General features: G+C 39.1%; 1 protein-coding gene and 1 pseudogene across 4 annotated transcripts in view; one reads left to right on the plus strand and one right to left on the minus strand.

Annotated features, from left to right (window-relative positions):
• RANBP17 (RAN binding protein 17) overlaps positions 1-15,257 on the plus strand; it is a 438,613-nt gene that overhangs the window by 168,645 nt on the left and 254,711 nt on the right. The window lies entirely within an intron of this gene.
• LOC108590562 (chromobox protein homolog 1 pseudogene) lies at positions 9,484-10,516 on the minus strand (annotated as a pseudogene).

The raw sequence follows: 15,257 nt of genomic DNA on the forward strand, positions 1-15,257 counted from the left end.
ATTTTTAGAAGAGATGGGGTTTCACCGTGATGGTCAGTCTGGTCTCAAACTCCTGGCCTCATGATCCGCCCACCTCAGCCTCCCAAATCTTTCTCATTTTTAAGTGAGATCATTTGTTTTCTTATGGTTGGATTTTGAGAATATAGATTTTGAATAGAAGTTTTTGTTGGATATATAGTTTGCACATTTTTTCTCTAAGTATGTAGCTTGTTTATTCACTTTCTAAAGCATCCATTAAATAAAAAAAGGTTTTATTTTGACAAAATATAATTTATTGCCACTTTTCTTTTATGAATCCTGCTTTTGATACCATATTGAGAAATCTTTGAATAATTCTAGATCACAAATATTTTCTCCTAAAAGTGGTAGAATTTTATATAAGTCTTTTAGGCTATTTCTTTTTCCTTTTGCTTTAACTGACCTGCATCTTTACGTTTAATGTGAGTTTCTGATAGATTTTGTTTTTTAATTAGAGATACGGTCTCATCCTGTTATCCAGGCTAAAATACAGTGACACAATCATGGTTCATTGCAGCCTTGGCCTCCTGGGCTCAAGTGATCTTCTCACCTCAGCCTCCCATGTAGCTGGGACCACAGATGCACTGTCACACCCAACTAACATTTTTATTTTTTGTAGAGACATGGCCTTGTTATACTGCCCAGGCTGGTCTCAAACTCCTGAGCTCAAGTGATCCTCCTATATGAGCCTTTCAAAGTGCTGGAATTATAGGTATGAACCATGATGCCTAGCCCAAAAGCTTATCTTTAGGTCTTGTTTTTCATGTATTCACTCAATCTTTTTTAACTGCTACGCTTACACCATTTGCATTTAATTATTACTGATGCTTGGTTATAGGTCTACCCTTTTTTTTTTAAATTTTAGGTTCAGGGGTACATGTGTAGGTTTGTAATATAGGCAATTTGTGGGTCACAGGGGTTTGGTGTACAGATTATTTTGTTACCCAGGTAATAAGAACAGTACTCGATGGGTAGTTTTCCAGTCCTCTCCCTTCTCCCATTCCCTACCCTCCAGTAGACTGTGCTGTCTGTTGTTATCTTCTCTCTGTCCATGTGGACTCAGTGTTTAACTCCCACTTATAAGTGAGAACATGTGGCATTTGGTTTTCTGCTCCTGTGTTAGTTTGCTTAGGATAATGACCCCAATATCCATTCTTGTTGCTGCAGAGGGCATAAGCTCATTGTTTTTTTATGGCTGCATACTAGTGCACAGTGTGTAGGTGCCACATTTTTTTTTATCCAGTCTACCATTGATGGGCTTTTAGATTGATAGGCATGTGTTTGTTACTATGAATATTGAGGCAGTGAACATATTTGTGCATGTGTCTTTATGATAGAACACTTTATATTCTTTTGGGTGTATACCCAATAATGGGATTGCTGGGTGGATGGTAATTCTATTTCTTTTTTTTTTTTTTGAGACGGAGTTTCACTCTTGTTACCCAGGCTGGAGTGCAATGGTGCAATCTCGGCTCACCGAAACCTCCGCCTCCTGGGTGCAGGCAATTCTCCTGCCTCAGCCTCCGAAATAGCTGGGATTATAGGCACGCACCACCATGCCCAGCTAATTTTTTGTATTTTTAGTAGAGATGGGTTTCACCATATTGACCAGGATTGTCTTGATCTCTTGACCTCGTGATCCACCCCCCTCGGCCTCCCAAAGTGCTGGGATTACAGGCTTGAGCCACTGCGCCCGGCCCAGTAATTCTATTTTAAGTTATTTGAGAAATTGCCACACTGCTTTCCACAATGGCTGAACTAATTTGCATTCCCAAGAGCAGTTTATAACCATTCCCTTTTCTCTGCAACTTCACTAGCATCTATTTTTTTTTTTTTTTTACTTTTTAATAACAGTTACTCTGACTGGTGTGAGGAGGTATCCCATTTTAGTTTGGATTTGCATTTCTCTGATTATTAGTGATGCTGAGCATTTTTATTATATGCTTCTTGGCTGCATGTGTGTCTTCTTTTGAAAACTGTCAGTTCATGTCATTTGCCCACTTTTTAATGAGGTTCTTTTAAATTTGTTCAAGTTCCTTATAGACACTGGATATTAGACCTTTGTTGGATGCATAGTTTGCATATGTCTTCTCCCATTCTACAGGTTGTCTGTTTATTCTGTTGATAGCTTCTTTTTGCTGTGCAGAAGCTCTTTAATTAGGTCCCATTTGTCAATTTTGGGTTTTGTCACATTTGCTTTTGACATCTTTGTCATGAAATCTTTGCCAAGGCCTATGTCCAGAATACTGTTTTCTAAGTTAGCTTCCAATGTTTTGATAATTTTGGTTTTTACATTTAAGCTTTAATCAATCTTGAATTGATTTCTGTATATGGTGAATACTAGGGGTTCATTTTCAATCTACTGCATATGGCTAGCTAGTTATCCCAACACCATTTATTGAATAGGGAGTTTTTTCCCCACTGCTTGTTTTTGTTGACTTTGTTGAAGATGAGATAAGGTTGTAGGTATGCAGAATTATTTCTTCACACACTTTTTTGTTCCATTAATCTAGGTGTTTGTTTTTGTACCAGTACCATGCTGTTTTGGCTACTGTAACCTTGTAGTATAGTTTGAAGTCTGGTAATGTGATGCCTCCAGCTTTGTTTCTTTTGCTTAGGATTGCCTTGGGTATTTGGGCTCATTTCTGGTTACATGTGAGTTTTAGAACATTTTTTTCTAATTCTGTGAAGATTCACATTGGTGGTTTAATAGGAATAGCACTGCGTGGAATGTTTTTCCATTTGTTTGTCATACTCTGATTTCTTTGAGCAGTTTCCTCTCTGATGTTTCCTTTTTGCTACCTTTAGATGACTATTTTAGTTTTCCATTTTATCTATTGAGTTTATTACTATAAACTATATAAACTACTACTACTATCTTCAAATGGATTTTTTCATTATTGCTCTAGAAATTATACATATTTAACTTTTCACAATCTACTTAGAATTAATATTTTACTATTTGAAGTAGAATGTGGGCCGGGCATGGTGGCTCAAGCCTGTAATCCCAGCACTTTGGGAGGTCGAGGCGGGTGGATCACGAGGTCAAGAGATCGAGACCTTCCTGGTCCACATGGTGAAACCCCGTCTCTACTAAAAATACAAAAAATTAGCTGGGCATGGTGGTGCGTGCCTGTAATCCCAGCTACTCAGGAGGCTGAGGCAGGAGAATTCCCTGAACCCAGGAAGCGGAGGTTGCAGTGAGTCGAGATCGCGCCATTGCACTCCAGCCTGGGTAACAGGAGCGAAACTCCATCTCAAAAAAATAAAAATAAAAAGTAGAATGTAAGTCCCCTTATTCTTCACTCTGTATCATAGTTGCATTGTATTACATACATTTCTACATACATTGAAAACCTACAAGGTAATGTTATAACTTTTACTTTTAACTGTAATACTATGTTATGTCGCTCACATCTGTAATCCTAGCACTTTGGGAGACCAATGTAGGCAGATTACTTGAGCTCAGGAGTTCAAGACCAGCAAAACTTCATCTCTACAAAAAAATTCAAAAATTAACTAGGCATTGTGCTCCATGCCTGTAGTCCCAGCTCCTTGGGAGGCTGAGGCAGAAGAATGGCTTGAGTGCAGGAAGTGGAGGTTGCAGTGAGCTGAAATTACACCACTGCACTTTAGCCTGGGTGACAGCGTGAGACCTTATCTAAAAAAAAGAAAAGGAAAAAGAAAAAAAAATTTACACAATGTAAGAGGAAACTATTATTACATTTATTTAAATATTTACCGTCTGTTTTCTTTCATTCCAGATATTCCAAGTTTTCCTCTCACATCCCTTCCCTTTTGTCTGAAGAAATTTCCATAGCATTTCTTAAGAGCAGATCCACAGACAATGAATTTTCTTAGTTTTCCTTCATCTGAGAATTTCAACTTTATTCATGAAGAATGTATTCTCTACTAGAATTAGAATTGGAGAATCTAATTCTATAATAGAATTTTGATTTGATGTTTCTTTCTCTTTCATCACTTTAAAAATGTTCTACATATATCTGACTGGGTAGTTTCTGACAGAAATTTCACATTCATTTGAATGGTTTATTCCCCTCTGTATTATGTGCTTGGGCTGCTTTTTTCCCCTCTGTGTTATGTGCTTGGGCTGCTTTTTTCCCCTCTGTGTTATGTGCTTAGGCTGCTTTTTTTCCCCTCTGTGTTATGTGCTTGGGCTGCTTTTTTCCCCTCTGTGTTATGTGCTTGGGCTGCTTTTTTCCTCTCTGTGTTATGTGCTTGGGCTGCTTTTTTCCCCTGTGTTATATGCTTGGGCTGCTTTTTTCCCCTCTGTGTTATGTGCTTGGGCTGCTTTTTTCCCCTCTGTGTTATGTGCTTGGGCTGCTTTTTTCCCCTCTGTGTTATGTGCTTGGGCTGCTTTTTTCCCCTGTGTTATGTGCTTGGGCTGCTTTTTCCCCTCTGTGTTATGTGCTTGGGCTTCTTTTTTCCCCTGTGTTACGTGCTTGGGCTGTTTTTTTCCCCTCTGTGTTATGTGCTTGGGCTGCTTTTTTCCCCTCTGTGTTATGTGCTTGGGCTGCTTTTTTCCCCTCTGTGTTATGTGCTTGGGCTGCTTTTTTCCCCTCTGTGTTATGTGCTTGGGCTGCTTTCAGGACTTTTTTTTCTTGGCCTTAGCTTTCAGCAATTCTGTTAAAACTCTCTGGGTTTGGATTTCTTTGTGTTTACCTTTCATGAGACTAACTTTATATATTTTGTCAAATTTGAGAATTTGTCATTATTCCTGTTTTTCCTTATTTATTGTGGTGAAATTCACATGCTATATTAAATGTTTTTAAATGTACAAATTCAGTGACATTTAGTGCATTTACCACCTCTCTCTAGTTTTAAAACTCTTTACCACTTTAGAGAAATATGTTGTATCTATCAGGTAATCACAACTTCTTCTTTATTTCCCCTGCCCCTTGAAGATAATACTAACCTACTTTCTGTTTGTATAGATTTGCCAATTCTGTGTATTTTATAATTAAATAAATCATACAATATTTGAACTTTTCTATCTTGCTGCTTTTACCTAGCATTATGTTTTCAAGATTCATCCAAGTTGTAGCATGCACTTAAGTTCTTTTCATGGCTGAATACTATTTAATATTTCACTTTATGGTAATTACACATTTTGATCATCTTTTCATCAGCTGGTTCGGATTTGAGTTGATTTCACCTTTTGGCTCTTACAGGTAATGTTGCTGTAAACATTTGTTTACAAGTCACCTTGTGGACATAAATTTTCATTTCTCTTGGCTATATACATAAAAGTAAAGTTGGTAAATCATACGGTAATTCTTAACTGAATTGCTGTCAAACTATTTTCTATGATGGCCACACCATTTTACATTCCTACCAGCGATGTAAAAGGGTTTCTCTTTCGCCACATCTTTGTTAACGTTTGTTATTTTTAGGGTCCCTAAACTTTGCTGTTGTTTTATATTACTGTAGCCATCTTAGCAGTGTGAGGTTATAGCTCATTGTGGTTTTGATTTGCATTTTCCTGATGTCAGATAATGTTTAGCATCATGTGTTTGTGGGCTATTTGTGTATATTCTTTAGAGGAAGATCTGGATTTTAAAATATTTTGCTTATTTTTAAAATGGGTCTTTTGACTTTTTCTTATTGGTAGTGTTCTTTATATATTCTGGATTTGAAACACCTTATCAAATACATGATTTGCAAATATGTTCTCCCTTTTTCTTGGTTATCTTTTAATTTTTTATGATATTCTTTGAAGCACAAGAGTCTAATTTTGAGAAAGTCTAATTTATCTATTCTTTGGTTTTGATTTTTGAGTCAAATCTAAGAATTTAGTGACAGTTATAAGGTCTTAAAGATTCATCTCTATGTTGTTTTCAAATACTTTATACTTTTAGCTCTTATATTTTGTATATGGTGTAAGATATAGGGTCCAACTTCATTCTTTTCCATATGGTCATCCAGTTATTTCAGCAACATTTGTTGAAGATACTATTCTTTCCCCATGAAAAGATCTTAGCACCATAGTCAAAAAGTCATTTATCCATAGATTTTAGGGTTTGCTTCTGGATTCTCAATTTTGTTCCTTTGTTCTATATGTCTGTTTTTATGCCGTTATCACACTGTTTTGATTACTGTAACCTTGCAGTAAGTTCTAAAATCAGGAAGTGTAAGCTTTGTTTTTCAGTATTGTTTTGGCTATTCAGGACTCTTTCCAATTGCAAATGAGTTTGAAAATCAGATTTCCTGTTTCTACGAAAATGCCATTGAATTTAGATAGGGATTGTGTTTAATCTGTAGATTATTTGGGGAAGTATTGCCATTTAATAATATTGAGTCTTCTCTAGCAACCTCTACCTCCCAGATTCAAGCGATTCTCCTGCCTCAGCCACCCAAGTAGCTGGGGTTACAGGCATGTGCCACCACACCTGGCTACTTTTGGATTTTTTAAAAATTATTTTATTTTATTTCTTAAAGAAATATACATTTTATTGCACTTTAGGTTCTGGGATACACGTGAAGAACATGCAGGATTGTTGCATAGGTACATAGATGGTAATGTGGTTTCCTACCTCCATTCCCATCACCTATATCTGGCATTTCTCCCCATGTTGTTCCTCCCTAACTCCCTACCCACCGCTGTCCTTCCCCTAGTCCCCCCCAACAGACCCTAGTGTGTGATGCTCTCCTCCCTGTGTCCATGTGTTCTCATTGTTCAACACCCACCTATGACTGAGAACATGCAGTGTTTGATTTTCTGTTCTTATGTCAGTTTGCTGAGAATGATGGTTTCCAGGTTCATCCATATCCCTACAAAGGACACAAACTCATTGTTTTTTATGGCTGCGTAGTATTCCATGGTGTATATGTGCCACATTTTCCATGTCCAGTCTACCATCCATGGGCATTTGGGTTGGTTCCAGGTCATTGCTATTGTAAACAGTGCCACAGTGAACATATGTGTGCATGTATCTTTAAATAGAACGATGTGTAATCCTTTGGATATATATCCAGTAATGGGATTGCTGGGTCAAATGGAATTTCTATTTCTAGGTTCTTGAGGAATCGCCACACTGTCTTCCACAATGGTTGAAATAATTTACATTCCCACCAACAGTGTAAAAGTGTTTCTATTTCTCCACATCCTCTCCAGCATCTGTTGTCTCCAGATTTTTTAATGATCGCCATTCTGACTGGCGTAAGCTGGTATCTCAATGTGGTTTTGATTTGCATCTCTCTAATGACCAGTGATGATGAGCATTTTTTTCATATCTTTGTTGGCCTCATCTGTGTCTTCTTTTGAAAAGTGTCTGTTCATATGCTTTCCCCACTTTTGAATGGGCTTGTTTGTTTTTTTCTTATAAATCTGTTTTAGTTCTTTATAGATTGTAGATATTAGCCCTTTGTCAGATGGGTAGGTTGCAAAATTTTTTCCCATTCTGTTGGTTCCTGGTTCACTCGAATGATTGTTTCTTTTGCTGTGCAGAAGCTCTGGAGTTTAATTAGATCCCATTTGTCTATTTTGGCTTTTGTTGCCAATGCTTTTGGTGTTTTAGTCATGAAGTCCTTGCCTATGCCTATGTCCTGAATGGTTTTTCCTAGGCTTTCTTCTAGGGTTTTTACGGTGTTAGGTCTTATGTTTAAGTCTTTAAACCATCTGGAGTTAATTTAGTGTAAGGTGTCAGGAAGGGGTTCAGTTTCTGCTTTCTGCACATGGCTAGCCAGTTTTCCCAACACCATTTATTAAACAGGGAATCCTTTCCCCATTGCTTGTTTTTATCAGGTTTGTCAAAGATCACATGGTTGTAGATGTGTGGCATTGCCTCTGAGGCCTCTGTTCTGTTCCGTTTGTCTGTATCTCTGTTTTGGTACTAGTACCATGCTGTTTTGATTACTGTAGCCTTGTAGTATAGTTTGAAGTCTGGTAGTGTGATGCCTCCAGCTTTGTTCTTTTTACTTAGAATTGACTTGGCTATGCGGGCTCTCTTTTGGTTCTATATGAAGTTTAAGGTGTTTTTTTTCCAGTTCCATGAAGAAGGTCAGAGGTAGCTTGATGGGGATAGCATTGAATCTATAAATTACTTTGGGCAGTATGACCATTTTCACAATATTGATTCTTTCTAACCGTGAGCATGGAATGTTTTTCCATCTGTTTGTGTTCTCTCTTATTTCCTTGAGCAGTGGTTTGTGGGTCTCCTTGAAGAGGTCCTTCATGTCCTTAGTTAGTTGTATTCCTAAGTATTTTATTCTCTCTGTAGCAATTGTGAGTGGCAGTTCATTCTTGATTTGGCTCTCTTTAAGTCTGTTATTGGTGTATAGGAATGCTTGTGATTTCTGCACATTGATTTTGTATCAGAGACTTTGCTGAAGTTACTTATCAGTTTCAGGAGATTTTTGGCTGAAACAATGGGGTCTTCTGCAAATAGAGACAATTTGACTTCCTCCTTTCTTAATTGAATACCCTTTATTTCTTTTCCTGCCTGATTGCTCTGGCTGGAACTTCTTTTTTTTTTTTTTTTTTTTAAATAAATCTATAGTTTTATTAAGACAAAAACTGACAGTGCAGTATGAAGTTTACATTTAAACAAAGTTTTCACAGAAATCTAACACATGCCTAAAAAGATTTTACAATGTAGCTCTAGATGCAAGTCTAGATAATATCAAGAACTGATGGATCTCATGACTCAAGACAGAGTATTTTGGCTATGTTACTTCTTAGGATTTTTTTTAAAAAGTGTGTGTATGTGTGTGTTTTAAAGAGAACCACTGCCCAGTATGAAAGTTTAATCTTCTCCTGGGAGCAAGGTTTTTTTAAGTCACCCTACTCTGGAATCAATTCAGTGAAACTTGTGCTGTCAGTGACTGAACCCTGCCACCAGTGGTTTCAGAGTTTAAACCTCAAAAAAAGAGAACGACTCCAAGAATTCCTCCCACTAAGAGCATAGGCCCTTGTCTTTCCCTCCTGTCTTATCTCCTCTACCACCCTCTTCCTCTTCCCCAACACCTCAGCCAGTGGCTTCGATGAACAAGCTGATATTTATAATTTTGTTATTGGAAAAGAAAGGTCTTCTAATTTCAGGAATTAGCACCTCTGAGACAGAATGATCTGATTGTACTGTATACTCTCCAATAAAAGACCTTCCCTCCTCATTCAATTTCCATTTCCAAAATGGCAACTTTGGTAACTTATTAACTGGCTTAGTCCTTCATGGGAAACAGCAGTAAGTTTAGGCAGGGAACACCTTGGCTTATAGGTTTCAGACATTCACAGCTTTTAAACAGTCTCTCACAGTCCTTATTTATGGTGCCAATGATGTTTTTTTGAAACGTAAAACATTCTGGACATAGAAGCATATCATTAGTTGTCTGTTCTTTCCATTGCTTTACCGTTTCCACTTTCAGGCTCCCAAATTTAATCAAAATGATGCTACCCATCGCCCTTTCTCCCCTCCCCATCCTTCCCTCCCCCAAATAATACACCAGTAATAGCCAAAAACTACACACAGGCTATGCTGTAAAAATGCAGAGTTTACAGTATTGGAAAGAAGGCTGTGGGTTGTGGAGATGCTCTTTGAAGATCTACAGTATTTTTTTGCTCTCCCACACACCCAGTTCTGCAAGTTTTGTCCTTCATAGAAGGCCCTTTGCTTTTCTCAGCAAAGTGCAGAAAAGGTTGCCTTGAAACATTTACCCCCTTCATCTCCACTGGGGTGGGTGTGCAAACTATACAGCCTGTAATGGCTTTAAAGCGCGTGGGCTGCTGCAGGGCATAGAAACTATACTGGCTCTTCAAAGGACATCTTCTCAAGCCACCTCTGTGGTGTCAAGACAAGTAGAACTCCTTCCCTTCCCACTTGAAACCCACAGTCAGATGTGACAGGGGCTGGTACTCAGGAGAGTTAATTCTTGTCATCTTTTTGGTCATCATCCTCTGAGAGGTAGGAATACCACGTCAGCCTTTCCTAATAGAAGGATATGACAACCTGTGGGCACTTGACATTGGCTTCCTTGGCAGGGACCAGGTCAGCCTCATCAGAGTTTTTCCATTTCATTAGGAACATGAGCTCTCCACTAGAGTCTGTAGCTCCAATAATCCGCTCCGGCTTCAAACCTTGAGCAAAGCCTCGTGGCTTTTCTGACTCTTCTTTCTTCTTCTTTGGTTTTCTCTCCTCTCCCTTATCTTCAGAATCAGAATCAGCTTTGCACTTGCCTCCCTCCGATTTATCTGTCTCATGTGCTGTTTTCTGTGACTTCAGAAACTCGGCAATGAGGTTGGGGCAATCCATATTCTCTTCTGGCTCCCATGTATTGTCCTCATCTTAGAACCCCTTCCACTTTAGGAGGTACTCCACTTTGCCCTTTACCACTTGAAGGTTGAGAACTTTTTCCACCACATATTCCTCTTCCTCCTCTTCTAGCACCTCCTCCACTGTCTTCTTGTTTTGTTTTTTCCCCATAGTGCCCGCCAGCTTTCTGGTATAAAGGGTGACGCTGCTCAGAGCAGCACCCAACAGCCAGAGAGGAATTGGTGCTATGCTACTGGCGCGTCGTGTCTGGTCGGCCAGGTGAGTGGCAAACAGGAAGGCAGCAAGCCTGGTGGCTGCAATGGAGCACCTTCATGGAACTTCTAATACTGTATTGAATAGGGTTGGTGAGAGAGGGTATCCTTGTCTAGTGCCAGATTTCAAAAGGAATGTTTCCAGTTTTTGGCCATTCAGTATGATATTGGCTGTGGGTTTGTCATAAATAGCTTTTATTATTTTGAGATACATCCCATGGATACCTAGTTTATTGAGAGTTTTTAGCATAAAGGACTGTTGAATTTTGTTGAAGACCTTCTCTGCATCTATTGAGATAATCATGTGGTTTTTGTCTTTGGTTCTGTTTATTTGGTGGATTACATGTATAGACTTGAGTATGTTGAACCAACCTTGCATCCCTGGGATGAAGCCTACTTGATCGCGATGGATAAGCTTTTTGATGTGCTGTTGGAATCGGTTTGCCAGTATTTTATTGAAGATTTTTGCATCTATGTTCATCATGGATATTGGCCTAAAGTTTTCTTTTTTTGTTGAGTCTCTTCTGGGTTTTAATATCAGGATGATGTTGGTCTCATAAAATGATTTGGGAAGGATTTTCTCTTTTTGGATTGTTTGGAATAGTTTCTGAAAGAATGGTAACATCTCTTTGTGTGTCTGGTAGAATTTGGCTGTGAACCCACCTGGACCTGGGCTTTTTTGGTTGGTAGCTTTTTAATTGCTGCCTCAACTTGAGTTCTTATTATTGGTCTATTCAGGGTTTCATCTTCTTCCTGGTTTAGGGTTGGGAGGGTGCAAGTGTCGAGGAATTTATCTATTTCTTCCAGGTTTACTGGTTTACGTGCATAGAGTTGTTTGTAGTAATCTCTGATAGTAGTTTGTATTTCTGTGCAATCTGTGGGGATATGCCCTTTATCATTTTTTATTGCATCTATTTGATTCTTCTTTCTTTTCTTTTTTATTAATCTGGCTAGTGGTCTATTTTGCTGATCTTTTAAAAAAAAAAAAAAACCAGCTCCTGGATTTATTGATTTTTTGAAGAGTTTTTTTGTGTCTCTATCTTTTTCTGTTCTGCTCTGATCTTAGTTATTTCTTGTCTTCTGCTAGCTTCTGAGTTTTTTTGATCTTGCTCCTCTAGCTCTTTCAATTTTGATGATAGGGTGTTGATTTTAAATCTTCCCTTCCTTCTCATATGTGCATTTATTGCTATAAATTTATGTCTGACACTGCTTTAAATGTATCCCAGAGATTCTGGTACGTTGTATTTTTGTTCTCATTGGTTTCGAAGAACATCTTTATTTCTACCTTCATTTCATTGTTTATCCAGTCAACATTCAAGAGCCAGTTGTTCAGTTTCCATGAAGTGTGAGGTTCTGAGTTAGTTTCTGAATCCTGAGTTCTAATTTGATTGCACTGTGGCCTGAGAGACTGTTTGTTATGATACCCATTCTTTTGCATTTGCTGAGGAGTGATTTACTTCCAATTATGTGGTCAGTTTTAGAGTAGGTGTGATGTGGTGCTGAGAAGAATGTATATTCTATGGATTTGGGGTGGAGAGTTCTATAAATGGCTATTAGGTTTTCTTGGTCCAGGCTTGAGTTCAAGTCCTGGATATACTTGTTAATTTTCTGCCTTTTTGATCTGTCTAATATCCACAGTGGAGTGTTAAAGTCTCATACTATTAATGTGTGGGAGTCTAAGTCTCTTTGTAGGTAGTTAAGAACTTGCTTTATGTATCTGGGTGCTCCAGTATTGGATGCATATATATTTAGGATCATTAACTCTTCTTGTTGCATTGATCCTTTTACCATTATGTAATGCCTTTCTTTGTCTCTTTTGATTTTTGTTGGTTTAAAGTCTATTTTTTCAGAGACTAGGATTGCAAATTCTTTTTTCTTGCTCTCCATTTGCTTGGTAAATCTTTCTCCATCCCTTTATTTTGAGCCTGTGTGTATCCTTCCATATGAGATGGGTTTCCTGGATACAGTACACCGATGGGTTTTGACTTTTAATCCAATTTACCAGTCAGTGTCTTACGATTGGGTCATTTAGTTCATTTACATTTGAGGTTAATGTTATATGTGAATTTGATCCTGCCATTCTGGTGCTAGCTTGTTGTTTTGCCCATTAATTAATGCAGTTTCTTCATTGTGTTGATGCTTTTTACCATTTGGCCATTTTTAGAGTGGCTGGTACTGTTTATTCCTTTCTATGTTTAGTGCTTCTTTCAGGAGCTCTTGTAAGACAGGCCTGCTGGTGACGAAATCTCTCAGCAATTGCTTGTTCATAAAGGATTTTATTTCTCCTTCACTTATGAAGCTTGGTTTGGCTGGATATGAAATTATGGGTTGAAAGTTTTTCTTTAAGGATTTTGAGTATTGGCCCCCACTCTTTTCTGGCTTGTAGGGTTTCTGCCAAGAGATCCACTGTGAGTCTGATGGGCTTCCCTTTGTGGGTACCCCAACCTTTCTCTCTGGCTGCCCTTAGCATTTTTTTCTTCATTTCAGCCCTGGAGAATCTGATGATTATGTGCCTTGGGGTTACTCTTGTTGAGGAATATCTTTGTGGTGTTCTCTGCTTGGTATTTTCTATACTTGAATATTGGTCTTCCTTACTAGGTTGGGGAAGTTCTCCTGGATAATATCCTGAAGAGTGTTTTCCAGCTTGGATTCATTCTCTCCCTCAGATTCAGTTATACCTATCAAATGTTAATTAGGTCTTTTCACATAATCCCATATTTCTTGGAGGATTTGTTCATTTCTTTTCACTCTTTTTTTCTCTAATATTGCCTTCTCTTTTTATTTCATTGAGTTGATCTTCAATCTCTGATATCCTTTCTTCTGCTTGGTCAGTTTGGCTACTGAAATTTATGTATGCTTTGCAAAGTTCTCGTGTTGTGTTTTTCAGCTTTATCAATTCATTTATATTCTTTTCTAAGCTGTTTATTCTCATTAGCATTTCATCAAACCTTTTTTCAAGGTTCTTAGTTTATTTGCATTGGATTAGAACATGTTCTTTTAGCTCAGCGAAGTTTGCTGTTACCCTGTTTCTGTCAATTCATCAGACTCCTTCTCCATCCAGCCTTGTTGCCTTGCTGGTGAGGAGTTGTGATCCTTGGAGGAGGGGAGGCATTCTGGTTTTGGGTGTTTTCATCCTTTTGTTCTGGTTTCTTTCCATCTATGTGGAGTTATCTACCTGTGGTCTTTGTAGTTGGTGACTTTTGAATGGGGTCTCTGAGTGGACGTCCTTTTAGTTGATGATGAAGTTTTTTCTTTCTGTTTTTTAGTTTCCTTCTAACAATCAGGCTCCTCTGCTTTAGGACTGCTGGAGGTCCACTCCAGACCCTGCTTGCCTGGGGATCACCTGCAGTGGCTGCAGAACAGTAAGGGTTGCTGCCAGTTTGTTCTTCTGTTATCTTTGTTCCGGAATGATACCCATGAGATGTCGTCTTTGCTCTTTTTTATGAGATGTCTCTTTCGATATACAGGGGTTGGGGAGCTGCTTGAGGAGACAGTCTGTCACTTATAGGAGCTCAAGTGCTGAGCTGTGAGCTCCGTTGTTCCCTTCAGAGCTGCTGAGCAGGTACATTTAAGTCTGCTGCAGCAGTACTCACAACTGCCTTTTTCTCCCGGGTACTCTGTCCTGGGAATGTGGGGCTTTATTTATAAGTTCCTGACATGCTGATGCCTTTTTTTAGAGATGCCCTGCCCAGCCAGGAGGTAGTCTCATCACAGTCTGCCAGCAGAGGCATTGCTGAGCTGCTGGGGGCTCTGCCCAGCTGCTGTCAACTTCCTTGTGGTTTTGTTTCTAGAAGTATAGTTAGAACTGCCTTGGTAATGGCGGTCTGCCTTAGTAATGGTGGAGTGTCTCTGTAATGGCTGTCTGCCTCAGTAATGGCAGACTGTCTCTGTAATGGTGGACTGCCTCAGTAATGGCAGATTGCTTTGGTAATGGCAGACTGTCTCAGTAATGATGGACTGCCTCAGTAATGGCTGACTATCTTAGTAATGGTGGACTGCCTAGTAGTGGTGGACTGCCTCAGTAATTGCGGACGCCCTTCCCTCAACAGAGCTGGACCTTCCTGTGTCCAGCTGTGCTTACTGTGAAACTCTCAGTACAGAGCATTTCAGATTGCTGGTCTTTGTTGGGGTGGGACTCACCCAGCCAGATCACCTGGCTCCCTGTTTCAGCCCCCTCTTTTTCAGTTGAATGGGCAACTCTGTATCCCAGGCATTCCAGGTACCAGTTGAAACGGTGCCCAGATTTGTGTGAGTTTTTGTGCGGAGACCTGCTACACCAGCTGAAATAGCTGTGCTGAAAACTCATAGTGCCTTTCCGCCAGGGAGTCTCCTGGTCTGTGGGCAGTGAGAATTTGTTTGGAAATGCAGTGACCACTCACCCTCTGCGTTTTTGCTGGGAACTGCACTCCAGAGCTGTTCCTATTTGGCCATCTTGGATCTGACATACTTTTGTATTTTTTGTAGAAACAGGGTTTCACCCTGTTGGCCATGCTGGTCTGAAACTCTTGACCCTAGGTGATCCACCTGCATCAGCCTCCCAAAGTGCTAGAATTACAGATGTGATCCACCATGCCCAATGATTTCTTAGTTAAGTCCTTCTTTAATTTCTTTCAGCAATGCCGTAGAATTTTTTTTCTCAACTTCTATTGTAGGTTTAGGCAGTACATGTGTAGATATGTTACATGGGTAAATTGTGTGT

The sequence above is a fragment of the Callithrix jacchus genome, chromosome 2, assembly GCF_049354715.1.
Source record: "Callithrix jacchus isolate 240 chromosome 2, calJac240_pri, whole genome shotgun sequence".
Classification (NCBI taxonomy): Eukaryota; Metazoa; Chordata; class Mammalia; order Primates; family Cebidae; genus Callithrix; species Callithrix jacchus.